We start from the raw sequence: 25,877 nt of genomic DNA on the forward strand, positions 1-25,877 counted from the left end.
TTCATTATCCTTGTACCTCCGTCACTCAGTCGCGTCTTGCCATTGTTATGAACGTTCTCAAGCTGCCCTCTGCCGGCGGCGCCATAGTGGTGCCCTAACGTGGCGATAAGACCAGTCATTCTGGACGGAGGTAACTACTGTTTAGTCTAAATTACACTATAGTGCCTGGAAATACCATGACATTGCTAAAGTAGTCAAATATTTGCTGTAATAGGAAACAACTTTCCCAGCATTATCATGTCGTCAAATTCACTTTAGACAGATGGCAATGTAATTAGCTAGCAAAGTTAGTCAAAAATAGCTAGAAATACTAACGTTAGCTAGCTAAAAATCGGGTGGTCTCCCTTCAATCTTAGCTAGCTAGCTAACGTTATACTGCATCTAAAGTCAATCTGGTGGCCTCCCCTCAATCTTACCTAGCTAGCTAACGTTACAGTGCATTCGGAAAGTATTCAGACACCTTTACTTTTTCCACTTTGTTACATTACAGCCGTATTCTAAAATTGATTAAATAGTTTTTTTCCCCATCAATCTACACACAATACCCCATAATGACAAAGCAAAAACAGGTTTTTTAGATTTTTTTTCAAATGTATTACAATTAAAAAACGGAAATATCACATTTACATAAGTATTCAGACCCATTACTCAGTACTTTGTTGAAGTGCCTTTGGCAGCGATTACTGCATCGAGTCTTCTTGGGTATGACGTTACAAGCTTGGCACACCTGCATTTGGGGAGTTTCTCCCATTCCTCTCTGCAGATCCTCTCAAGCTCTGTCAGGTTGGATGGGGAGTGTTGCTGCACAGCAATTTTCAGGTCTCTCCAGAGATCATAGATCGGGTTCAAGTCCAGGCTCTGGCTGGGCCACTCAGGGACATTCAGAGACTTGTCCCGAAGCCACTCCAGTGTTGTCTTGGCTGTGTGCTTAGGGTCGTTGTCCTGTTGGACGGTGAACCTTCGCCCCCCGTCGGAGGTCCTGAGCGCTCTGGAACAGGTTTTCATCAAGGATCTCTCTGTACTTTGCTCTGTTCATCTTTCCCCCGATCCTGACTAGTCTCCCAGTCCTTGCCACTGAAAAAAATCCCCACAGCATGATGCTGCCACCACCATGCTTCACCGTAGGGATGGCGCCAGGTTTCCTCCAGACGTGACACTTGGCATTCAGGCCAAAGAGTTTAATCTTGGTTTCCTCAGACCAGAGAATCTTGTTTCTCATGGTCTGAGAGTCTTCAGGTGCCTTTTTTGGCTAACTCCAGGCGGGCTGTCATGTGTCTTTTACCGTCTGGCCACTCTCCAATAAAAGGCCTGATTGGTGAAATCAAAATGACGACAAAAGGTTTTCCTATTCATCATTTGCCTCCTTTTGAATGTCATTGTATTTCCAAGCCACTGTAATACACTTTTGATGAAATCTTCATCAGCACTCATTGACGATGCATTGAGTAGAATGCTCAGTCGGGCATCAGTCCAAAACAATTTGTGACGAAACATGCATCCCATGAATAGTTGAACTACTGGATGATTACGCAGTAATATTTGTGGCATACTTTTCCTGATACATCATACATAAGTACCATTTCTATTCTGCTTGTCCTTCTGACCTATCAACTCTTCTTCTCACCGGTACTCTATGTCATAACTCAGCCCTTTAACTAAAGACTAGTCTACAGAGTCTGAGAAGGAACCTCTGAAAGCCCAGTGTGATTATTGCCACATCAGGACTAGCCTATATGCTTATTATACAAACAATAACACAAGGAGAAGTTCATAACCGCATGCCTGGATGGAACTCCGGTGGATGGAACTCTGTCTGGTGGCTGTTGCTAAGCAGCGAGAGCTCTGTGGCTAATAGAGAATGTCAGAGAGAAGTGAAAGCTTCAGAAAGTTCTGGATGTATGTGCTGCTACCGCTAGATCCTATAGAGCAGTGGTCACCAACTGGTCCATCGCCATCGACTGGTAAAGCCTTGCGATCCTATTTTTATTTTATTCCTCTGGGGCTGTCGGCGGTAGGTGCACCTGATTCAGCTGCCCTGCGCGCCGGGTAGGCCAACTGTTCCCATTTTGAACCATTTTATGTGTCTGAAGGTACAAACTACGCCTTCCTGGCGGCCCCGGGGGGAGCAAATCAAGTGCTCTATAGGCCTACCACTGGCCAATCGGATGGCTCAGATTACCGTGTCTGCAGTAACGTAGCAGGCGTAAAAAAAAAATTGCTACAGCAAAGTTGATACCGTGAGATTTCAAAACGTTTAAAACCATGACTAGAGAGAGACTGTCAACGATTACAGCACCGAGCTTCTGTTTTTATGAGTGAGTTCATGTTTAAGTTCTTACTCAGCACTGTCAACACTGTCTTCAACACTTTTATAAGCCATAAAATGTGCTTTCTTCCTTCTTCCACTCAGCGCTACAACCAGCACTGCAGCAGTAATGAGTAGGAAAGTGTATCGATAGGCTTGCATTGTTATTAGCAGCCTGGGTCTTTTTTAATATCAAGGAATTTCACTTTCTCTGAATTTGTGCATGAGGCAGAAATAATGCAGTGTGACTCGAGTTTCACCATCAGCTGGAAGATGGTGTCCCTATTTGGTCAGTGTCACTGGAGGAAAGGGAGAGCGGAGGGCTGTTGAGAGGCGGACCCTCAGTCTGCTGCTCTCTCCCTCTGCTGAGACTGACCATCAGATGCAGGCACCATCAGCCCAGTAAAATATAAAATAAAAACAAAACATAAATGCTACAAAATGATCTGCCCCAGCTCCTTGATACACTATCCGGTGCTTTGATGTCAGCCAGTGTCCCGGTCTCTCACACTGTTCTACTAAGAGGTCCAGTCTAGAGCTGGTTATAGCTCAGGACAACAGGCTGATGGGTTTGAAGAGCACAGTGGAATACAATGTCCAGCATATGCACAATAATAACAAACAGTATCAGAATATATTTCTAAAAGCAAAGTACTAGAGGCTCAGAGGAGAGATAGCCAAACCCACAGGTTGGTGGTTAACAGATCTGTGTGTCTGTTCCTTACCTGGTGGAACCCTGGGATACCTTCAGGACAGGAGGATCTGCTGCTCTGGGACTGCAGGTGAGCTGTGACTTCTCTGGGACTGCAGGTGAGCTGTGACTTCTCTGGGACTGCAGGTGAGCTGTGACTTCTCTGGGACTGCAGGTGAGCTGTGACTTCTCTGGGACTGCAGGTGAGCTGTGACTTCTCTGGGACTGCAGGTGAGCTGTGACTTCTCTGGGACTGCAGGTGAGCTGTGTCTTCTCTGCTCTGGGTCTTCTGTCCAGGTGAGTTGTGTCTGCTCTGGGTCTTGTGTCCAGGTGAGTTGTGTCTGCTCTGGGTCTTCTGTCCAGGTGAGTTGTGTCTGCTCTGGGGCGGGGCTCTGTCTGTCCTGCGGGTGAGTCTGGTGGGTCAGGTAAGTGGTATCCCAGTATGTAAAATGTATGCACTCACTAACTGTAAGTCGCTCTGGATAAGAGAGTCTGCTAAATGACTAAAATGTAAATGTAAAATGTATCCTCCCTCATCCACAAGTTAGCTCACCTGGATGTTACTGACAACAGCACCTGGTGGAGGAAGAGTCACACCTTATTCCTCAGCTGTCCTGGTTCATAAATGACCATGGTTGGCTGAAAATGAATACAATCCATATTGGTAATACAATACTGAATACAATACATATAGGCTAGACTTCGATTGACATCTATCTGCCTCAGTGTGTCAGGCGATGTTCTGATGTTTGATGAGGTATCTCATCTCTTGGTGAAACAGTATGATGTGAGTTCTAGCTGTGTTCTCTGAAACAGTATGATGTGGGTTCTAGCTGTGTTCTCTGAAACAGTATGATGTGAGTTCTAGCTGTGTTCTCTGAAACAGTATGATGTGGGTTCTAGCTGTGTTCTCTGAAACAGTATGATGTGAGTTCTAGCTGTGTTCTCTGAAACAGTATGATGTGAGTTATAGCTGTGTTCTCTGAAACAGTATGTGAGTTCTAGCTGTGTTCTCTGAAACAGTATGATGGGAGTTCTAGCTGTGTTCTCTGAAACAGTATGATGTGAGTTCTAGCTGTGTTCTCTGAAACAGTATGATGTGAGTTCTAGCTGTGTTCTCTGAAACAGTATGATGTGAGTTCTAGCTGTGTTCTCTGAAACAGTATGATGTGAGTTCTAGCTGTGTTCTCTGAAACAGTATGATGGGAGTTATAGCTGTGTTCTCTGAAACAGTATGTGAGTTCTAGCTGTGTTCTCTGAAACAGTATGATGGGAGTTCTAGCTGTGTTCTCTGAAACAGTATGATGGGAGTTCTAGCTGTGTTCTCTGAAACAGTATGATGGGAGTTCTAGCTGTGTTCTCTGAAACAGTATGATGGGAGTTCTAGCTGTGTTCTCTGAAACAGTATGATGTGAGTTATAGCTGTGTTCTCTGAAACAGTATGATGTGAGTTATAGCTGTGTTCTCTGAAACAGTATGATGGGAGTTCTAGCTGTGTTCTCTGAAACAGTATGATGTGAGTTCTAGCTGTGTTCTCTGAAACAGTATGATGTGGGTTCTAGCTGTGTTCTCTGAAACAGTATGATGGGAGTTCTAGCTGTGTTCTCTGAAACAGTATGATGTGAGTTCTAGCTGTGTTCTCTGAAACAGTATGATGTGAGTTCTAGCTGTGTTCTCTGAAACAGTATGATGGGAGTTCTAGCTGTGTTCTCTGAAACAGTATGATGTGAGTTCTAGCTGTGTTCTCTGAAACAGTATGATGGGAGTTCTAGCTGTGTTCTCTGAAACAGTATGTGGGAGTTCTAGCTGTGTTCTCTGAAACAGTATGATGGGAGTTCTAGCTGTGTTCTCTGAAACAGTATGATGTGAGTTCTAGCTGTGTTCTCTGAAACAGTATGATGGGAGTTCTAGCTGTGTTCTCTGAAACAGTATGATGGGAGTTCTAGCTGTGTTCTCTGAAACAGTATGATGGGAGTTCTAGCTGTGTTCTCTGAAACAGTATGATGTGAGTTCTAGCTGTGTTCTCTGAAACAGTATGATGTGGAGTTCTAGCTGTGTTCTCTGAAACAGTATGATGGGAGTTCTAGCTGTGTTCTCTGAAACAGTATGATGGGAGTTCTAGCTGTGTTCTCTGAAACAGTATGATGGGAGTTCTAGCTGTGTTCTCTGAAACAGTATGATGCGAGTTCTAGCTGTGTTCTCTGAAACAGTATGATGTGGGTTCTAGCTGTGTTCTCTGAAACAGTATGATGTGAGTTCTAGCTGTGTTCTCTGAAACAGTATGTGAGTTCTAGCTGTGTTCTCTGAAACAGTATGATGGGAGTTCTAGCTGTGTTCTCTGAAACAGTATGATGTGAGTTCTAGCTGTGTTCTCTGAAACAGTATGATGTGAGTTCTAGCTGTGTTCTCTGAAACAGTATGATGGGAGTTCTAGCTGTGTTCTCTGAAACAGTATGATGGGAGTTCTAGCTGTGTTCTCTGAAACAGTATGATGTGGGTTCTAGCTGTGTTCTCTGAAACAGTATGATGTGGGTTCTAGCTGTGTTCTCTGAAACAGTATGATGGGAGTTCTAGCTGTGTTCTCTGAAACAGTATGATGGGAGTTCTAGCTGTGTTCTCTGAAACAGTATGATGTGAGTTCTAGCTGTGTTCTCTGAAACAGTATGTGAGTTCTAGCTGTGTTCTCTGAAACAGTATGATGGGAGTTCTAGCTGTGTTCTCTGAAACAGTATGATGGGAGTTCTAGCTGTGTTCTTTGAAACAGTATGATGGGAGTTCTAGCTGTGTTCTCTGAAACAGTATGATGGGAGTTATAGCTGTGTTCTCTGAAACAGTTTGATGGGAGTTATAGCTGTGTTCTCTGAAACAGTATGTGAGTTCTAGCTGTGTTCTCTGAAACAGTATGATGTGGGTTCTAGCTGTGTTCTCTGAAACAGTATGATGGGAGTTCTAGCTGTGTTCTCTGAAACAGTATGATGGGAGTTCTAGCTGTGTTCTCTGAAACAGTATGTGAGTTCTAGCTGTGTTCTCTGAAACAGTATGATGTGGGTTCTAGCTGTGTTCTCTGAAACAGTATGATGGGAGTTCTAGCTGTGTTCTCTGAAACAGTATGATGGGAGTTCTAGCTGTGTTCTCTAAACAGTATGATGTGAGTTCTAGCTGTGTTCTCTGAAACAGTATGATGGGAGTTATAGCTGTGTTCTCTGAAACAGTATGTGAGTTCTAGCTGTGTTCTCTGAAACAGTATGATGTGAGTTCTAGCTGTGTTCTCTGAAACAGTATGATGTGAGTTCTAGCTGTGTTCTCTGAAACAGTATGATGGGAGTTCTAGCTGTGTTCTCTGAAACAGTATGATGGGAGTTCTAGCTGTGTTCTCTGAAACAGTATGATGTGAGTTCTAGCTGTGTTCTCTGAAACAGTATGTGGGAGTTCTAGCTGTGTTCTCTGAAACAGTATGATGGGAGTTCTAGCTGTGTTCTCTGAAACAGTATGATGTGGGTTCTAGCTGTGTTCTCTGAAACAGTATGATGGGAGTTCTAGCTGTGTTCTCTGAAACAGTATGATGGGAGTTCTAGCTGTGTTCTCTGAAACAGTATGATGTGAGTTCTAGCTGTGTTCTCTGAAACAGTATGATGTGGGTTCTAGCTGTGTTCTCTGAAACAGTATGATGGGAGTTCTAGCTGTGTTCTCTGAAACAGTATGATGGGAGTTCTAGCTGTGTTCTCTGAAACAGTATGATGGGAGTTCTAGCTGTGTTCTCTGAAACAGTATGATGGGAGTTCTAGCTGTGTTCTCTGAAACAGTATGATGGGAGTTATAGCTGTGTTCTCTGAAACAGTATGATGTGGGTTCTAGCTGTGTTCTCTGAAACAGTATGATGGGAGTTCTAGCTGTGTTCTCTGAAACAGTATGATGGGAGTTCTAGCTGTGTTCTCTGAAACAGTATGATGGGAGTTCTAGCTGTGTTCTCTGAAACAGTATGATGGGAGTTCTAGCTGTGTTCTCTGAAACAGTATGATGGGAGTTCTAGCTGTGTTCTCTGAAACAGTATGATGTGGGTTCTAGCTGTGTTCTCTGAAACAGTATGATGGGAGTTATAGCTGTGTTCTCTGAAACAGTATGTGAGTTCTAGCTGTGTTCTCTAAACAGTATGATGTGGGTTCTAGCTGTGTTCTCTGATACAGTATGATGTGAGTTCTACACTATATATATACACAAACGTATGTGGACACCCCTTCAAATTAGTGGATTCAGCTATTTCAGCCACACCCGTTGCTGACAGGTGTATAAAATCGAGCAAACAGCCATGCAATCTCTATACACAAACATTGGGAGTAGAATGGCCCGTACTGAAGAGCTCAGTTACTCAATGTGGCACTGTCATAGGATGCCACCTTTCCAACAAGTCAGTTTGTCAAAATTATGCCCTGCTAGAGATGCCCCGGTCAACTGTAAGTGCTGTTATTGTGAAGTGGAAACGTCTACGAGCAACAACGGCTTAGCCGCGAAGTGGTAGGCCACACAACTTAACAGAATGGGATCGGCGAGTGCTGAAGCGCGTAAAAATAATCTGTCCTCGGTTGCAACACTCACTACCGAGTTCCAAACTGCCTCTGGAAGCAACGTCAGCACAAGAACTGTTCGTTGGGAGCTTCATGAAATGGGTTTCCATGGCAGAGCTGCCGCACACATGCCTAAGATCAACATGCGCAAAGCCGAGCGTCGGCTGGAGTGGTGTAAAGCCCGCTGCCATTGGACTCTGGAGCAGTGGAAACGCGTTCTCTGGAGTGATGAATCACGCTTTACCATCTGGCAGTCCGACGGACTAATCTGGGTTTGGCGGATGCCAGGACAACGCTACCTGCCCCAATGCATAGCGTGAACTGTAAAGTTTGGTGGAGGTGAGTTCTAGCTGTTCTTTGAAACATCAATAATTACATTATTGTCTGGTTTTGTGAGAGCGACTGAGTGAGTGACTGCGTCTGAAATGGCACCCTAGTCTCTATTTAGTGCACTAGGGCCCATAGGACCCTGGTTTAAAATAGTGCACTATATAGGGCAGTGGTATTCAAACTTTTTCAGCGGGGACCCAATTTTTTTTCCATCCACCAATAACCTTCAATCTATTACATTTTCATTACATCAGAATGAAAAGAAACCAATAAATACATTTACTCAATTTCTCAAAAACGTTTGTATATTGTCCCATACAATAATCTGCACTATATTTTTTTGCAGTTCCCCCGCAACACCGACTTTGAATACCACTGATTTAGGGGATAGGGTGCCATTGGGTCCTGGTCTAAAGTAGTGCACTATATATAGTGAACAGGGTGCCATTTGGTCCTGGTCTAAAGTAGTGCACTATATATAGTGAACAGGGTGCCATTTGGTCCTGGTCTAAAGTAGTGCACTATATATAGTGAATAGGGTGCCATATGGGACTTGGCCAGTGAGTGATACAGCGAGGTCCAGGTCAGCTGGGCCTGTAGGTCTGACTGTGACCTATTGACCTGGATCCCTGCCCTATTACATGACTAGTGTGTTACGTCAGGCAGACTGATAAGTCTGTTACCAATAACCCCCGTCAGGCAGGGTCAGGCTACGACAGGAGGACAGAGGACAGAGCAGAGAGCACCAACCAACCCCAGGAACGTCAAGAAAAGACAGGTGAGCCTATCGTGTCTTGATGCCATTACAAGCCCAACATAACACACCTCTACTAGTTTAGCCGCGTGGTGACACTGCTTAGAGGTGACAGGAGGGGTATCACTGTAGCTGACTGGTGTTGTGGAGCAGATGGCTGGTCATCTGTGTGTCTGTAATGAAATGAAACGGAGAAACAGAGATGAGGGGGGGAAAGATCTGGCAGCATTCAGCAGTACCACAACACACCGAGGTGAGACCTTGGCTGCGTCCCAGGTGGCACCCTATTATATATATATAGTTCACTACTCTTGACCAGAGCCTGGTCAAAAGTAGTGCACTAAATAGGGAATAGCGTGCTATTTGGGATGCAGCCCTTTAAACGCTCCTGTTAAATAATCAACATGAACCATCCCAGTCCCTACTGTCTCCATCTGCTTGGAATTAGACAGACAACCAGGTGGGACAATACTATGGAACAGCATGGCATATTATGCATGAAGCTAGCTAGAACCAAAGAGTATCTATTATATTGACTTTAACCTTGTCCCCAGGCTAATTGCGCATGGGCGGAAGTGTCTGGGAAAGAGATTAGCCCAAATTAAAGGCCCAGTGGTTGTCATCTTTGCAGACAACCCCAGTTTTACTTGAACAGGTTATCATCAAATCATGTGCATCAACGCTCTAACAGCAATCAACAACCTGCAGTGGTGGAAAAAGTCCCTAATTGTCATACTTGAGTAAAAGTAAAAGACACCTTAATAGAAAATTACTCAATTAAAAGTGAAAGTCACCCAGTAAAATACTACTTGAGTAAAAGTCTTAAAGTATTTGGTTTTAAATATACTTAAGTATCAAAAGTAAAAGTATAAATAATTTCACATTCACGATTTTCTTTTTATTTAATGATAGCCAGGAGCACACTCCATTGTTCACAAATGAAACATTTGTGTTTAGTGAATCCGCCAGATCAGAGGCATTAGGGCTGACCAGGGACGTTTTCGTGATAATTGCAGGAGTTGGACCATTTTCTTGTCCTGCTAAGCATTCAAAATGTAAGGAGTAGTTTTGTGTGTCAGGGAAAACGTATGGAGTCAAAAGTACATTGTTTTCTTTAGGAATGTAGTGGAGTAAAAGTTGAATTAAAGTACAGATACACCCATAAACGACTTAGCCAAGTAGTACTTCAACGTATTTTGAAGTAAGTACTTTACAGCACTGCCAACTTTGTAAGAAATATGTCAATAACTTTCCAGTCACCTGTTAGTGAATGGATGAGGTCGGATGGCCTGAATACACTCAGTCAATGGCCTAAGCGTTATTTACATACTTTAATGTGGCTAGCTAGCTACAGTGCTCACACTAAACAGCCAGTCATACAACCTGTTAGTTAACCATTTCTGGTGTAACTTATCCAATTCATATTACATAATAAATAAAGAGAGAGGCTTAGAACAATGTGTTCATTAAATGGATATAACAAGCATAACTAGCTAACGTTAACGTTCTTTAGTTAGCCAGCCAGCTAGCTAGTAACGTTATCTAACAGCCAGCTAGTTTTTTTTAAATCAATCCTCAAACCTGTGAGTTATCATGGAAGAGAAACATAGTTACCTGTGTTTGACTGTTGCCAAATAAAATACTGTTGACAACGCTATTTTCTAGCTTGTTGACAAAGTTAAAATGAACTGCGTGCTAATGTTAGCTAGCTCGGAGAAAACTGATCAGACTAACCAGTTGAAATTCTGAAAACTTACGAAAGTCCCTGTAGATTGACCGCGACACGTCTTCGTCAAAGAGCCAACTGCCTAGAAAACACTTCAACAGACTACAAAGCATGTGGCTTTACAAAAGTTACACAGTCGACTGTTGCTTCTTCTTTGATGAGGTTTAACGGCGGTTGGCATCTAATAAATGTTGCATTACCGCCAACTACTGGACTGGAGCACAACTCCCTTATACTTTGCTTAAAAAATAAATAAATATATATACCCTACCATCTAACAAAAAAACAAAACAAAACAAAAAAAGAATTACAATAATAATAAAATAACACCACCCTACTCCACTATTTAAATCTATTTAGTCCTCGTCATCGCCTAATTTGCATAATTGGCCATGTGCATGTAATTGTGATGGACGCTGTAGGAGAGAGGCATAATGTCGTGGGAGAGACAAAAAGTGAGTCAAAAACACCCTACATTTACATCCCGCCCTGAATGTAAGCCAGGGCGGGATCAGCCAGCGGCGGCTTCCCGCATGCGCGATTCATTTGCAGTCTGGACGCGTAGGGTTGAACATCTCCTGCTCTGACTGCAGCTGGGAGCGACTGCTGCGCGAGTACTGGGCCGCCTGTGAGTGCTTTGGGACGGGGCCCACGGCAGCACCCGCTGCTCGTTGAGAAGAGTAAGAACGATACGTGCTTTCACGTCAGAGTCTCCAAAAGTCTCCAATAACACCAGAAAAAGTCGCTAGATTTGTCGCTAGTTGCTTTTTTGAAAATGTGTCGCTAGAGGGGTCTGAAAACTCACTAAATATAGCGACAAAGTCGCTAAGTTGGCAACACTGATCACATCGGGGGTGTACTTATGCCGCTTTCAAAACTAAATCCATTGCGGCTGTAGAGGGAAGAAATGGTTTGTGACACTACGATTACACAACAAGCAGCAACAATGTCAACTGGATTCCGGTGCTACGTGCAACGTAATGAGCTACAAAGACAAAATCAATCTGGTGCCTGACACACATCTCTTGCCCAGCGATACTAGACTAAAGCTGTACTCAGGAGAGCTAATGAGCTCTACGGGCATCTTTGAGACCGAATGTGTTATTCGGGGACACAAACACAAACTGGAGTTTGAGATCGTGAAAACCAGTCAACATCCTCTCCTCTCAGGCTCTACATGCGAACGCCTGGGACTGACGCAGTTCACCGTACCAAATGACCTTGCACATCGTGGAGCATGTCCAGCATGGACTCCTGTCCAAAGAACAGCTACTCAGCAGATATGACGATGTATTCAACAGGCCTGTTGAATCAGTGCCTGGGGAGGTACACTATGAATTGGATGAGAGCATCACTCCAGTCCAGTGTGCTCCTCACAATGTGGCCCATTGCAATGAAAGTGGCTGTGAAGGCCCAGCTGGACAGGTATGAGGCCGATGGCCACATGACATCAGTGACTGAACCAACTGACTGGATCAGCGACAGAGAAGCTGAGGGTCTGCATCGACCCAAAGCATCTGAACCAAGCACTGAAACACTGAAAACACCCCATTCTCTCGGCCGAAGGCCTGAAGCCAGACCCAGACAAAGTCAGAGCGATCCTCGACATGCCAAAACACGTCTGATGCAAAAGGAGTACGGCATCTCATCGGTTTTGCAAACTATCTTGCAAAGTTCATGCCACACCTATCAGCAGTCTGTGAGCCTCTGCGCCGGTTGCTGGACAAAGACACACCATGGCACTGGCTACCCAAACACGAGGCCGCAGTGCAGGAGATGAAATCTCTGGCTTCATCCATGCCAGTGTTGCGCTACTATGACGTCACGAAGCCTGTCACAATCCAGAGCGATTCCAGCCAAAGTGGACTTGGATGCTGCCTTATGCAGGAAGGCCAGCCCGTTGCGTTTTCCTCGAGAGCACTCACCCCCTCCAAACAAAACGATGCACAAATTGAGAAAGAGTGCCTCAGCATCGTCTTCTCCTGCCAGCGCTTTCATCGCTACTTATATGGTCGAGAGCTGGTCACCGCTGGAACTGACCACAAACCACTCATTGCCATATTCAGTAAACCTCTCCTCAACTTCAAAGCATGCTCTTGACTCTGCAAAACTACAGCCTGAAGGTGTCTATCAGCGGCATGCCATCTGTTCTCTACAGCAGGAACACTGTCTATCAGCGGCATGCCATCTGTTCTCTACAGCAGGAACACTGTCTATCAGCGGCATGCCATCTGTTCTCTACAGCAGGAACACTGTCTATCAGCGGCATGCCATCTGTTCTCTACAGCAGGAACACTGTCTATCAGCGGCATGCCATCTGTTCTCTATAGCAGGAACACTGTCTATCAGCGGCATGCCATCTGTTCTCTACAGCAGGAACACTGTCTATCAGCGGCATGCCATCAGTTCTCTACAGCAGGAACACTGTCTATCAGCGGCATGCCATCTGTTCTCTACAGCAGGAACACTGTCTATCAGTGGCATGCCATCTGTTCACTACAGCAGGAACACTGTCTATCAGAGGCATGCCATCTGTTCTCTACAGCAGGAACACTGTCTATCAGCGGCATGCTATCTGTTCTCTACAGCAGGAACACTGTCTATCAGCGGCATGCCATCTGTTCTCTACAGCAGGAACACTGTCTATCAGCGGCATGCCATCTGTTCTCTACAGCAGGAACACTGTCTATCAGCGGCATGCCATCTGTTCTCTACAGCAGGAACACTGTCTATCAGCGGCATGCCATCTGTTCTCTACAGCAGGAACACTGTCTATCAGCGGCATGCCATCTGTTCTCTACAGCAGGAACACTGTCTATCAGCGGCATGCCATCTGTTCACAACAGCAGGAACAACAAGATGTTTTGACTTTATGTTTTGTTTACCCCATATGTAACTCTGTGTTGTTGTTTTTATCGCACTGCTTTGCTTTATCTTGGCCAGGTCGCAGTTGTAAATGAGAACTTGTTCTCAACTGGCTTACCTGGTTAAATAAAGGTTTAAAAAAAGAAGAAAAGTTCAACAGATCAATCAGGCAGACTAATTAAACGTCACAGATCACAACCTAGCCCAGATCAGGCAACACTATGGACAAGGACGAACACCTACAGTCACTGAAGTCCATGGTTCTCACAGGTTGGCCGTACCTGACAGAGGAGACACCTTTCACAGTGAGAGTACTGGACCTTACGAGATGAGATCAGCGTGCAAAATGGCATCTTGTTCAGAGGACAGAAGGTCATGATCCCCAAATCACTACGTCCAGAGATGCTTACCAGCATACACTCCAGTCACATTGGAGGTGACGCATGCTACCGCCAGGCACGTGAAACATTATACTGGCCAAACATGCAATCAGAAATGAAAGACTTTGTCAGCAGCTGTACCATATGCAACGAGTACGCTCATGAACAGCAAAAGGAAACCATAATGTCGCACAAACTGCCCACAAGGGCCTGGCAAATCGTCAGCATGGACTTATTCAGCAACAGACAAAATGACTATCTTCTCGTTGTTGATCACTACTCTGACTTTTGGGGAATTGAACTGCTCCCTGACTTGTCTGCAGAGACGGTCATAAAGCGCTGCAAGGTGCAGTTTGCAAGGCAAGGCCAGCCTGACAAGGTCATCACAAACAATGTCCCACAATTCACTGCACAGTTCAAGCGTTTCGCCTCAGAATGGGAGTGTGACCTCCTCTCCTAGACACCCAAATGGCAAGGCAGAGTCAGCTGTCAAGATTGCAGAAAACCTGTTAAGCAGGGCCTTGCGTGACAGCAACGACCCCTGGAAAGCCATCTTACAGTGGAGGAACACACCCACCGAAAACATGGACAGCTGCCCAGCACAATGCCTTCTGTCCAGACGTCTGAAGACGACCATCCCCGTAGCTAACAAGCTACTTGAGCTAAGTGCTTCTGGGACCGGACTGCTCCAGACCTACCAGAGCTGGAGGTGGGTGAAACGATAAGGATGAAACCGCTGCTGGGAGACACCATAGGACTTTGGAGGCTGGGCACGTGTCTACAGAGAGCTGCACCACGTTCGTACCTGGTGGATGTCGGTGGCTCCCTCTATCGTCGCAATCAGGTGGATCTGCAGAGCAGACAACGAACCAGAACACGCCATACACTCACCTAGATGAGCTGGATCACAGTCCAGGCTTAAGGGCAAGGGCTGCAGAATTGAGACATGAGCCAGCTGAAGATGAGGCTTCTACCCCACCAAGCTCTCCAGCCCGTGGCCCTAATCCCTGTCAGAGCACATACTCACGGGTGGGTCGGCTGTGCAAGCCACCGGACAGGCTTACTCTGTAAGCAAGGGACTGAAGTAAAATAGAAATTGTAATGTTATGACTTGACTGATAAGAACTTAATGTTGTCCCGTTATGTTTGCACTTTCTATTGAAAAGGGTGATGTTACGGAGTCTAGTTGATAGGTAATCGACTAGCTGGGCTGTTCCCCCGGACTCTGTGTGTAGGGACTTGCACAATGCTTGAACAAGGCTATTGAACTTGACATGCATGTCTGTCTTTATTAGTTTATCCAACATATCATACTGAAACAACTAGCTCCGACAGGGGAAAATCGTTTCAAACGGTCATCCAACTCTAAATTCTAAGTCGGGAACTCTGGCATATTTCTAGAGCTCTGACCTGAAGATCACTGACGTCATAATTTGATGTTTGAGTTCCCAGTTTCCCAGAAAGCACCATGAGCTATGAACATACAGAGAAGGAACTGCCAGATGCGTCGCAATAATCCGGAAGTAAAGCTGCACTGGGAGCCAAAGTTTAAATTGAATACAAGGATCAGGGTGGATAAAATCGCATTTAAACACGATTTAAATGTATTTTCGGAAGGGCTGTGCTCACCATTCATTTAATACATAAAATATATACATCAGACTGTATTGGGGAGCTATTTCATATTTTTTTCCCATTTAAACATATGATTGACGTTACTATTATAGGAGGAGCTTATCATCCGATATGCCTTTAAATATGATATGAAACCTGGAATTCAAATTTAAGAGGACCAGTGAAACACATTACATTTTAAATTTTAGCCATTTAGCAGACGCTCTTATCCAGAGCGACTTACAGTTAGTGAGTGCATACATTTTTCATACTGCACATCTCACATCTGTGCAGTTTGCAAGCGATGTTGTTAGGCTACATTGTATCGTTGCTTCTTCTTCTTCAGAGCACACTGGTGAGCAACGACATAATTTGACTTCACCGTTAAAAAGAAATCCACCCTGCTCCACGTATTCAATGCATTCTGTTTCAAATGTGGCTCCCAGTGCGGCTCTACTTCCGGGCTGTTAGCATCTGGCAGTTCCTTCTCAGCAAAGGCTAACTTTTTCAAACATAAATTTGTATCCTGTAGCACTAACTCCAAAAAGTAAAGTCCATGGAGAATAAGAGCACTTCCTCCCAGCTGCCCACTGCACTGAGGCTAGGAAACACTATCACCACCGATAAATCTACAATAATCAAGAATTTCAACAAGCATTTTGCTACGGCTGGCCATGCTTTCCACCTGGCTACCACTACCCCGGCCACCAGCTCTGCACCCTCCGCTGCAACTTGCCCATGCCCCCCCCGCTTCTCCTTCACACAAATTCAGACAGCTGATGTTCTGAAAGAGCTGCAAAATCTGGACCCCTACAAATCATCTGGGCTAGACAATCTGGACCCTTTCTTTCTAAAACTAACCGCGAAATTGTCGCAATCCCTATTACTAGCCTGTTCAACCTCTCTTTCGTAACGTCTGAGATCCCCAGAGATTGAAAGCTGCCGCGGTCATCCCCCTCTTCAAAGGGGGTGACACTCTAGATCCAAACTGTTACAGACCTATATCCATCCTGCCCTGCCTTTCGAAAGTATTTGAAAGCCAAGTTAACAAACAGATCACCGACCATTTCGAATCCCACCGTACCTTCTCCGCTATGCAATCCGGTTTCCGAGCTGGTCATGGGTGCACTTCAGCCACACTCAAGGTCCTAAACGATATTATAACCGCGATCGATAATAGACAGTACTGTGCAGCCGTCTTCATCGACCTGGCCAAGGCTTTTGACTCTGTCAACCACCGCATTCTTATTGGCAGACTAAATAGCCTTGGTTTCTCAAATGACTGCCTCGCCTGGTTCACCAACTATTTCTCAGATAGAGTTCAATGTGTCAAATCGGAGGGCCTGTTGTCTGGACCTATGGCAGTCTCTATGGGGGTGCCACAGGGTTCAATTCTTGGGACGACTCTTTTCTCTGTGTATATCAATGATGTCGCTCTTGCTGCTGGTGACTCTCAGATCCACCTCTACGCAGACGACACCATTTTGTATACATCTGGCCATTCATTGGACACTGTGTTAACAAACCTCCAAACGAGCTTCAATGCCATACAACACTCCTTCAGTAGCCTCCAACTGCTCTTAAACACTAGTAAAACTAAATGCATGCTCTTCAATCGAACGCTGCTGGCACCCGCCCACCCGACTAGAATCACTACTCTCGACGGGTCTGACCTAGAGTATGTGGACAACTACAAATACCTAGGTGTCTGGTTAGACTGTAAACTCTCCTTCCAGACTCACATTAAGAATCTCCAATCCAAAGTTAAATCTAGAATTGGCTTCCTATTTCGCAACAAAGCCTCCTTCACTCATGCTGCCAAACATGCCCTCGTAAAACTGACTATCCTACCGATCCTTGACTTCGGCGATGTCATTTACAAAATAGCCTCCAACACTCTACTCAGCAAATTGGATGTAGTCTATCACAGTGCCATCCGTTTTGTCTCCAAAGCCCCATACACTACACACCACTGTGACCTGTACGCTCTTGTTGGCTGGTCCTCACTACATATTCGTCGCCAAACCCACTGACTCCAGGCCATCTATAAATCACTGCTAGGCAAATCCCTGCCTTATCTTAGCTCATTGGTCACCATAGCAACACCCACCCGTAGTATGCGCTCCAGCAGGTATATCTCACTGGTCATCCCCAAAGCCATCACCTCCTTTGGCCGCCATTCCTTCCAGTTCTCTGCTGCCAATGACTGGAATGAATTGCAAAAATCTCTGAAGCTGGAGACTCTTATCTCCCTCACTAACTTTAAGCATCAGTTGTCAGAGCACCTTACCGATCACTGCACCTGTACACAGCCCATCTGAAATTAGCCCACCCAACTACCTCATCCCTATATTGTTATTTATTTTTGCTCATTTGCACCCCAGTATCTCTATTTGCACATCATCTCTTGCACATCTATCATTCCAGTGTTAATACTAATTGTAATTATTTTGCACTATAGCCTATTTATTGCCTTACCTCCATAGCTTACTACATTTGCACACACTGTATATAGATTTTCTATTGTGTTATTGACTGTACGTTTTGTTTATTCCATATGTAACTCTGTGTTGTTGTTTTTATCGCACTGCTTTGCTTTATCTTGGCCAGGTCGCAGTTGTAAATGAGAACTTGTTCTCAACTGGTTTACCTGGTTAAATCAAGGTTATAAAAAGTATGTTGCTATGTACTGAGGGGTCTCTCTGTGATTGAATGGTGTCTGCTTCCCTCTAGTGGTTGATATGATACACTACAGATTGGCCTTTTCTTTGACCAGCAGACGGTGATAAAGTGCTATACTACTTTCTCTAACTACGGTACCAAAGATTATAACATGATATGCACCAGAGGAGGCTGGTGGGAGGAGCTATAAGAGGAAGTGCTCATTGGAATGGCTGGAATGGTATTAAACACGTCAAACATTTGGAAACCACATGTTTGACTCCGTTACATTTATTCCATTCATTTACATTTTACATTATAGTCATTTAGCAGACGCTCTTATCCAGAGCTACTTACAGTTAATGAGTGCATGCAATTAATTTTATTGTATTATTATTTTAATTTTTTTATACTGGCACCCCGTGGGAATCGAACCCACAACCCTGGCGTTGCAAACGCCATGCTCTACCAACTGAGCTACATCCCTGCCGGCCATTCCCTCCCCTACCCTGGACGACGCTGGGCCAATTGTACGCCGCCCCACGAGCCTGTCCTCCTATAGCTCCTCCCACCAGCCTCCACTGATATGCACCTGATATGCACCTACGGCCATACTCATATAGGATGAACCGGACTCCAAAACATCCACGCAATACTGTACATCTTATCTCACAATGTGGGTCTCTGGGAATGGCCTGAAATGAGTTTTATTAGGTGTAGGAAATGCATTGCAGCAGCATTATGAATACAGATTTGTGTTTATTTGAAGCAAATCCTGGACATGCAATTAATAGAAGCAGCACAGGATGCTCATAATGTGTTCTGGATTACAAATAAATAAATGCAGATCGATAATTTATTAGTGTGTGTGAGGGGGGATGGTATTCCATTCATTTCCATTAACCCAAATGATCCCCTATACTGTAGGCTATCCCGTAAACAACTGATGCTGTGGATCATACCAATAAAACCATTGCCAGTGTTCAGGTTTTGCTCATTAAAATGTTATTTTTGGCAGATCTGATGCAAAGATTACATTGTGATTGGCACATTATCAAAATAACCAGTTGGTGATTATTATAGCCTAGGCCTACACATGCTAGAACCTTGTTACTGCCAGACATTATCCCTGTTATCAGGAGAGCAGAGATACCATGCTGTGTGTGTGTGTGTGTTCGTGTCTGTGTGTATGCGTGTGTGCATGTGTGTGTGTCTGTGTTTGTCTGTGTCTGAGTGTGTGTCTGTGTGTGTGTCTGTGTGTGTGTCGGTGTCTGAGTGTGTGTCTGTGTGTGTGTCTGCGTGTGTGTCGTGAGTGTGTGTCTGAGTGTGTGTGTGAGTGTGTGTCTGTGTGTGTGTCTGTGTGTGTGTCTGTGTCTGAGTGTGTGTCTGAGTGTGTGTCTGTGTGTGTGTCTGTGTCTGAGTGTGTGTCTGTGTGTGTGTGTGTCTGAGTGTGTGTCTGAGTGTGTGTCTGAGTGTGTGTGTGTCTGTGTCTGAATGTGTGTCTGAGTGTGTGTGTGTGTCTGTGTCTGAGTGTGTGTCTGAGTGTGTGTGTGTGAGTGTGTGTCTGAGTGTGTGTGTGTGTGTCTGTGTCTGAGTGTGTGTCTGTGTGTGTGTCTGAGTGTGTGTGTGTGTCTGAGTGTGTGTCTGAGTGTGTGTGTGTGTCTGAGTGTGTGTGTGTGTGTGTGTCTGTGTCTGAGTGTGTGTCTGAGTGTGTGTCTGATGTGTGTGTGTGTCTGAGTGTGTGTCTGAGTGTGTGTGTGTCTGAGTGTGTGTGTGTGTGTGTGTGTCTGTGTCTGAGTGTGTGTCTGAGTGTGTGTCTGAGTGTGTGTGTGTGTCTGAGTGTGTGTGTGTGTCTGAGTGTGTGTCTGAGTGTGTGTGTGTGTCTTAGTGTGTGTGTGTGTCTGTGTCTGAGTGTGTGTCTGAGTGTGTGTATGTGTCTGTGTCTGTGTCACGCCCTGGCTCTGGGACGCTTGTATGTTGAGCCAGGGTGTGAGTTTTCTTTGTTTGTTCTAGTTTTGTATTTCTATGTTGGCCAGGGTGGCTCCCAATCGGAGACGGCTGTGCTCGTTGTCTCTGATTGGGAGCCATACTTAGGTAGCCGTTTGGCATTGTTTTATGTGGGATCTTGTTCCAGTGTAGGTTTGTGTTTGAACCGAGGACATCACGTATCGATTTGTTGTTTTGTTCGGGTGATTATTCTAATAAATAAAAGTATGTTCGCCTTCCACGCTGCGCCTTGGTCCTCTGTATCCGACGATCGTGACAGAAGATCCCACCCTAACTGGACCAAGCAGCGTGTCCAGGAGCCAACGCCAGAGGTGACTCTGAAGGATATCAACCTCGACTGGGTCAAGCCGCGGGAGGAGGAGAGAGGCTGGACTTTGGAGCAGTGGAGCAAGAGTCTGGCAGAGCCATGGAGGCCTGGCCCACGGGAGAGAGAGACGCCCAGACATTTTTTAGGGGGGCTCACGCCGTGGGACGGGGCAGCAGGAGGCCGCCAGATTACGGGAGTCACTGGTCACCAGGGGGAAGGAGGATGTAGAGGCACGGCGAGAGGTACTGGGGGTGTGTTGCCAGTCGGTCCGGCCCGTTCCTGATCCCGCGTAGGGCCAGTGGTGTGTGTTCCCAGTGCGGTCCGGCTTGTTCCTGCCCCTCGCACCAAACCAGTGGTGCGCCGTCAGCCCGGTCCGGCCCGTTCCTGCTCCCCGCACCAAGTCAGTGGTGCGCTTCGTCCAGCCCGGTCCGGCCCATTCCTGCTCCCGCACAAAGCCAGTGGTGCGCTTCATCAGTCCGGCACAGCCCGTGCCTGTTCCACCGGTGCCTGGTCGGCACCGGTCAGCTGCTCCACGCCGGAGCTAGAGCAATACGGCTCCACCAGTGTTCAGTCCAGCTCCGGACAGCAGGGCCAGACCCGGACCAGGGGGTACTTTGGGGGGGTTAGGAGAGGAGAGTGGGGATCATGCCCGGGCCGGATCCGCCGCCAAGGCGGAGTGCCACCCGGTCCCTCCCCTGTGGTGTTTGGTTGGCGCGGTCGGAGTCCGCGCCTTTGTGGGGGGTACTGTCACGCCCTGGCTCTGGGGACGCTTGTATGTTGAGCCAGGGTGTGAGTTTTCTTTGTTTGTTCTAGTTTTGTATTTCTATGTTGGCCAGGGTGGCTCCCAATCGGAGACGGCTGTAGCTCGTTGTCTCTGATTGGGAGCCATACTTAGGTAGCCGTTTGGCATTGTTTTATGTGGGATCTTGTTCCAGTGTAGGTTTGTGTTTGAACCGAGGACGTCACGTATCGATTTGTTGTTTTTGTTCGGGTGATTATTCTAATAAATAAAAGTATGTTCGCCTTCCACGCTGCGCCTTGGTCCTCTGTATCCGACGATCGTGACAGTCTGAGTGTGTGTCTGAGTGTGTGAGTGTGTGTCTGTGTCTGTGTGTGTCTGAGTGTGTGTGTGGATCAGGAAGAGAATAACATCTGTCTTAGAAAGAAAAGACAGTGAATAAAAAAAGACAGAATAATATATGAAAAGAAACAAAACAGTATTTTCATTATTTTAGTTGCGTTTTGGATACATGTAATTGCTAATTATGTCAATATTGATTCTGTAAAATGTTTATCTTTGGAGAAGATTTGCTGGTGCTTTTTAAGCATGCAGCATTTTCAAAGGGATTCATTTTGCGATCACAGTAATGGGTGTTTATATTGCTTTTCATGAGCCCAAAGCAATGCAGCGAGCTGCACTCATCACCATCACAGTCAGCAGGCACAGAACAGAACAGAACACTACACAACAGAACACTACAGAACACAACACAACACTACAGAACACTACACAACAGAACACTACACAACAGAACACAACACAACACTACAGAACACTACACAACAGAACACAACACAACGGTACAGAACACTACACAACAGAACACTACACAACAGAACACAACACAACGGAACAGAACACTACACAACAGAACACTACACAACATAACACAACACAACACTACAGAACATTACACAACAGAACACAACACAACACTACAGAACACTACACAACAGAACACTACACAACAGAACAGAACACTACACAACAGAACACTACACAACAGAACACAACAGAACACAACATAACACTACAGAACACAACAGAACACAACACAACACTACAGAACACTACACAACAGAACACTACACAACAGAACAGAACACTACACAACAGAACACTACACAACAGAACACAACAGAACACAACATAACAATACAGAACACAACAGAACACAACACAACGGAACAGAACACTACACAACAGAACACTACACAACAGAACACAACACAACAGAACAGAACATTACAGAACACTACACAACAGAACACAACACAACAGAACATAACAGAACACAACAGAACAGAACACAACACAACAGAACACAACACAACACAACACAACACAACAGTATACACAACACAACACAACAGAACATAACAGAACACAACACAACAGAACAGAACACAACACAACAGAACACAACGGAACAGAACACTACACAACAGAACACTACACAACAGAACACAACACAACACAACAGAACACAACACAACACAACACAACAGAACAGAACACTACAGAACTGTCACACCCTGATCTGTTTCACCTGTCTTTGTGATTGTCTCCACCCCCCCTCCAGGTGTCACCCATCTTCCCCATTATCCCCAGTGTATTTAACCTGTGTTCTCTGTTTGTCTGTTGCCAGTTCGTTTTGTTTCGTCAAGCCTACCAGCGGTTTTCCCCTTGCTCCTGTCCTTCTCAAGTTCCTTTTTTCTAGTTTTGACCATTCTGCCTGCCCTGACCCTGAGACTGCCTGCCATTCTGTACCTTGTCACACCACCCTGGATTATTGACCTCTGCCTGCCCTGACCCTGAGACATATTACACATTACCCACATATTTGCTAATTATTCCTGAATACTTCTACATCCAAGTGACGCAGGAAGAGGAAAATACTTGAGAATTGTATTATTTTTCAAATAAATAATAAAAACAAAAACATACAAAAACCCTAGATAATATTTATTTCAGATTTTTTCTGTCTTTTATTTGAGACAAAATAGCTGGTTCCATAGATTATCTCTCGCTCCATCCTCCTCCCATCCTCCTGTTCTCTCTCTCTCCATCCTCCTCCCATCCTCCTGTTCTCTCTCTCCATCCTCCTCCCATCCTCCTGTTCTCTCTCTCTCCATCCTCCTCCCATCCTCCTGTTCTCTCTCTCCATCCTCCTCCCATCCTTCTGTTCTCTCTCTCCCCATCCTCCTCAAATCCTCCTGTTCTCTCTCTCCATCCCTCCTCCCATCCTCCTGTTCTCTCTCTCCATCCTCCTTCCATCCTCCTGTTCTCTCTCTCTCATCCTCCTCCCATCCTCCTGTTCTCTCTCTCCATCCTCCTCCCATCCTCCTGTTCTCTCTCTCTCCATCCTCCTCCCATCCTCCTGTTCTCTCTCTCTCCATCCTCCTCCCATCCTCCTGTTCTCTCTCTCCCCATCCTCCTCAAATCCTCCTGTTCTCTCTCTCCATCCTCCTCCCATCCTCCTGTTCTCTCTCTCATCCTCCTCCCATCCTCCTGTTCTCTCTCTCCATCCTCCTCCCATCCTCCTGTTCTCTCTCTCCATCCTCCTCCCATCCTCCTGTTCTCTCTCTCTCTCCATCCTCCTCCCATCCTCCTGTTCTCTCTCTCCATCCTCCTCCCATCCTCCCGTTCTCTCTCTCCATCCTCCTCCCATCCTCCTGTTCTCTCTCTCCATCCTCCTCCCATCCTCCTGTTCTCTCTCTCCATCCCCTCCCATCGTTCTCTCTCTCCATCCTCCTCCCATCCTCCTGTTCTCTCTCTCCATCCTCCTCCCATCCTCCTGCTCTCTCTCCATCCTCCTCCCATCTTCTCTCTCTCTCCATCCTCCTCCCATCCTCCTGTTCTCTCTCTCCCCATCCTCCTCAAATCCTCCTGTTCTCTCTCTCCATCCTCCTCCCATCCTCCTGTTCTCTCTCTCATCCTCCTCCCATCCTCCTGTTCTCTCTCTCTCCATCCTCCTCCCATCCTCCTGTTCTCTCTCTCCATCCTCCTCACATCCTCCTGTTCTCTCTCTCTATCCTCCTCCCATCCTCCTGTCTCTCTCTCTACATCCTCCTCCCATCCTCCTGTTCTCTCTCTCCATCCTCCTCCCATCCTCCTGTTCTCTCTCTCCCCATCCTCCTCCCATCCTCCTCCCATCCTCCGTCTCTCTCTCCACCTCCTCCCATCCTCCTGTTCTCTCATCCTTTCTCCTGTTGTCTCTCTCTCCATCCTCCTCCCATCCTCCTGTTCTCTCTCTCTCCATCCTCCTCCCATCATCCTGTTCTCTCTCTCTCCATCCTCCTCCCATCCTCCTGTTCTCTCTCTCCATCCTCCTCCCATCCTCCTGTTCTCTCTCTCCCCATCCACCTCCCATCCTCCTGTTCTCTCTCTCCATCCTCCTCCCATCCTCCTGTTCTCTCTCCATCCTCCTCCCATTCTCCTTTTCTCTCTCTCCATCCTCCTCCCATCCTCCTGTTCTCTCTCGCCATCCTCCTCCCATCCTCCTGTTTCTCTATCTCTCCATCCACCTCCCATCCTCCTGTTCTCTCTCTCCATCCTCCTCCCATCCTCCTGTTCTCTCTCTCCATCCTCCTCCCATTCTCCTTTTCTCTCTCTCTCCATCCTCCTCCCATCCTCCTGTTCTCTCTCTCCATCCTCCTCCCATCCTCCTGTTCTCTCTCTCCCTCCATCCTCCTCCCATCCTCCTGTTCTCTCTCTCTCCATCCTCCTCCCATCCTCCTGTTCTCTCAGCCTGACTATTATCTCTCAGTGTGGAGGTGAAAGGATCCATCCTGGTTGTCAAGGTGTCCACAGGGGGGATCCGTGCTGTCAAACAGAACACTAGAGCTGAGGTTGGACCTGTGGCGCTGCCTGAAATCACACTCTATTCCCTACTACCTTTGACCCATAATGTGGTGCCCTGTCAAGGTAATAAGGTGTAATCTCAGAGGCAGCCAAAGTGTTTCCAGGGGTCACCAAGAGTTGATGAAGGCTTCCTAGTGCATACACAGGGACACTGAGGGGATCTGCTGTCTCCCTGGCAACTATCCAGTCCATGCTGAGTTTAAAGACCTGGACCAGGAAAATGTTCAGGAGGGTGCAATGTCTTTATTGAGTTTAACGAGATGCTTCGTGATTTTGGCAATGAAGCCCTTTATCTACTTCCCCAGAGTCAGATGAACTCATGGATACCACTTTTATGTCTCTGCATCCAGTATGAAGGAAGTTGGAGATAGTTTCGCGAGCCAATGCTAACTAGTGTCAGAGCAATGACTGGAAGTCTATGTCTCAGTCTCAGGTCAGTTTGTCTCAGGTCTCAGGTCAGTTTGTCTCAGGTCTCAGGTCAGTTTTAACAGAGCTCCAGGGGACTCTCTCAGGTCTCAGGTCAGTTGGTCTCAGTCTCAGGTCAGTTTGTCTCAGGTCAATTTGTCTCAGTCTCAGGTCAGTTTGTCTCAATCTCAGGTCAGTTTGTCTCAGTCTCAGGTCAGTTTGTCTCAGTCTCAGGTCAGTTTGTCTCAGGTCTCAGGTCAGTTTGCTTCTCAGGTCAGTTTGTCTCAGTCTCAGGTCAGTTCTCAGTCTCCAGTTTGTCTCGTCTCAGCTCAGGTCAGTTTGTCTCAGTCTCAGGTCAGTTTGTCTCAGTCTCAGGTCAGTTTGTCTCAGTCTCAGGTCAGTTTGTCTCAGTCTCAGGTCAGTTTGTCTCAGGTCTCAGGTCAGTTTGTCTCAGTCTCAGGTCAGTTTGTCTCAGTCTCAGGTCAGTTTGTCTCAGTCTCAGGTCAGTTTGTCTCAGTCTCAGGTCAGTTTGTCTCAGGTCTCAGGTCAGTTTGTCTCAGTCTCAGGTCAGTTTGTCTCAGTCTCAGTCTCAGGTCAGTTTGTCTCAGTCTCAGGTCAGTTTGTC

The 25,877-nt window shown here is 46.0% G+C and overlaps 1 protein-coding gene across 6 annotated transcripts in view; it reads right to left on the reverse strand.

Annotated features, from left to right (window-relative positions):
* The window catches only part of LOC121585965 (neurocalcin-delta A), a 71,058-nt gene extending 60,557 nt beyond the window's left edge, over positions 1 to 10,501 (reverse strand). Inside the window, exons 1-4 of one of the 6 annotated variants that reach the window (XM_041902335.2) lie at positions 10,400 to 10,501; positions 8,714 to 8,815; positions 3,550 to 3,635; positions 3,031 to 3,392 (exon numbers count right to left, since the gene is read on the reverse strand). The gene's annotated coding sequence lies outside the window, so the exon portion shown is untranslated. The other 5 variants (XM_041902331.2, XM_041902334.2, XM_041902333.2 and 2 more) reach the window with 5 other exon arrangements.
* Positions 10,502 to 25,877: the final 15,376 nt, after the last annotated feature.

The sequence above is a fragment of the Coregonus clupeaformis genome, chromosome 17 (assembly GCF_020615455.1).
Source record: "Coregonus clupeaformis isolate EN_2021a chromosome 17, ASM2061545v1, whole genome shotgun sequence".
NCBI classification, from domain to species: Eukaryota; Metazoa; Chordata; class Actinopteri; order Salmoniformes; family Salmonidae; genus Coregonus; species Coregonus clupeaformis.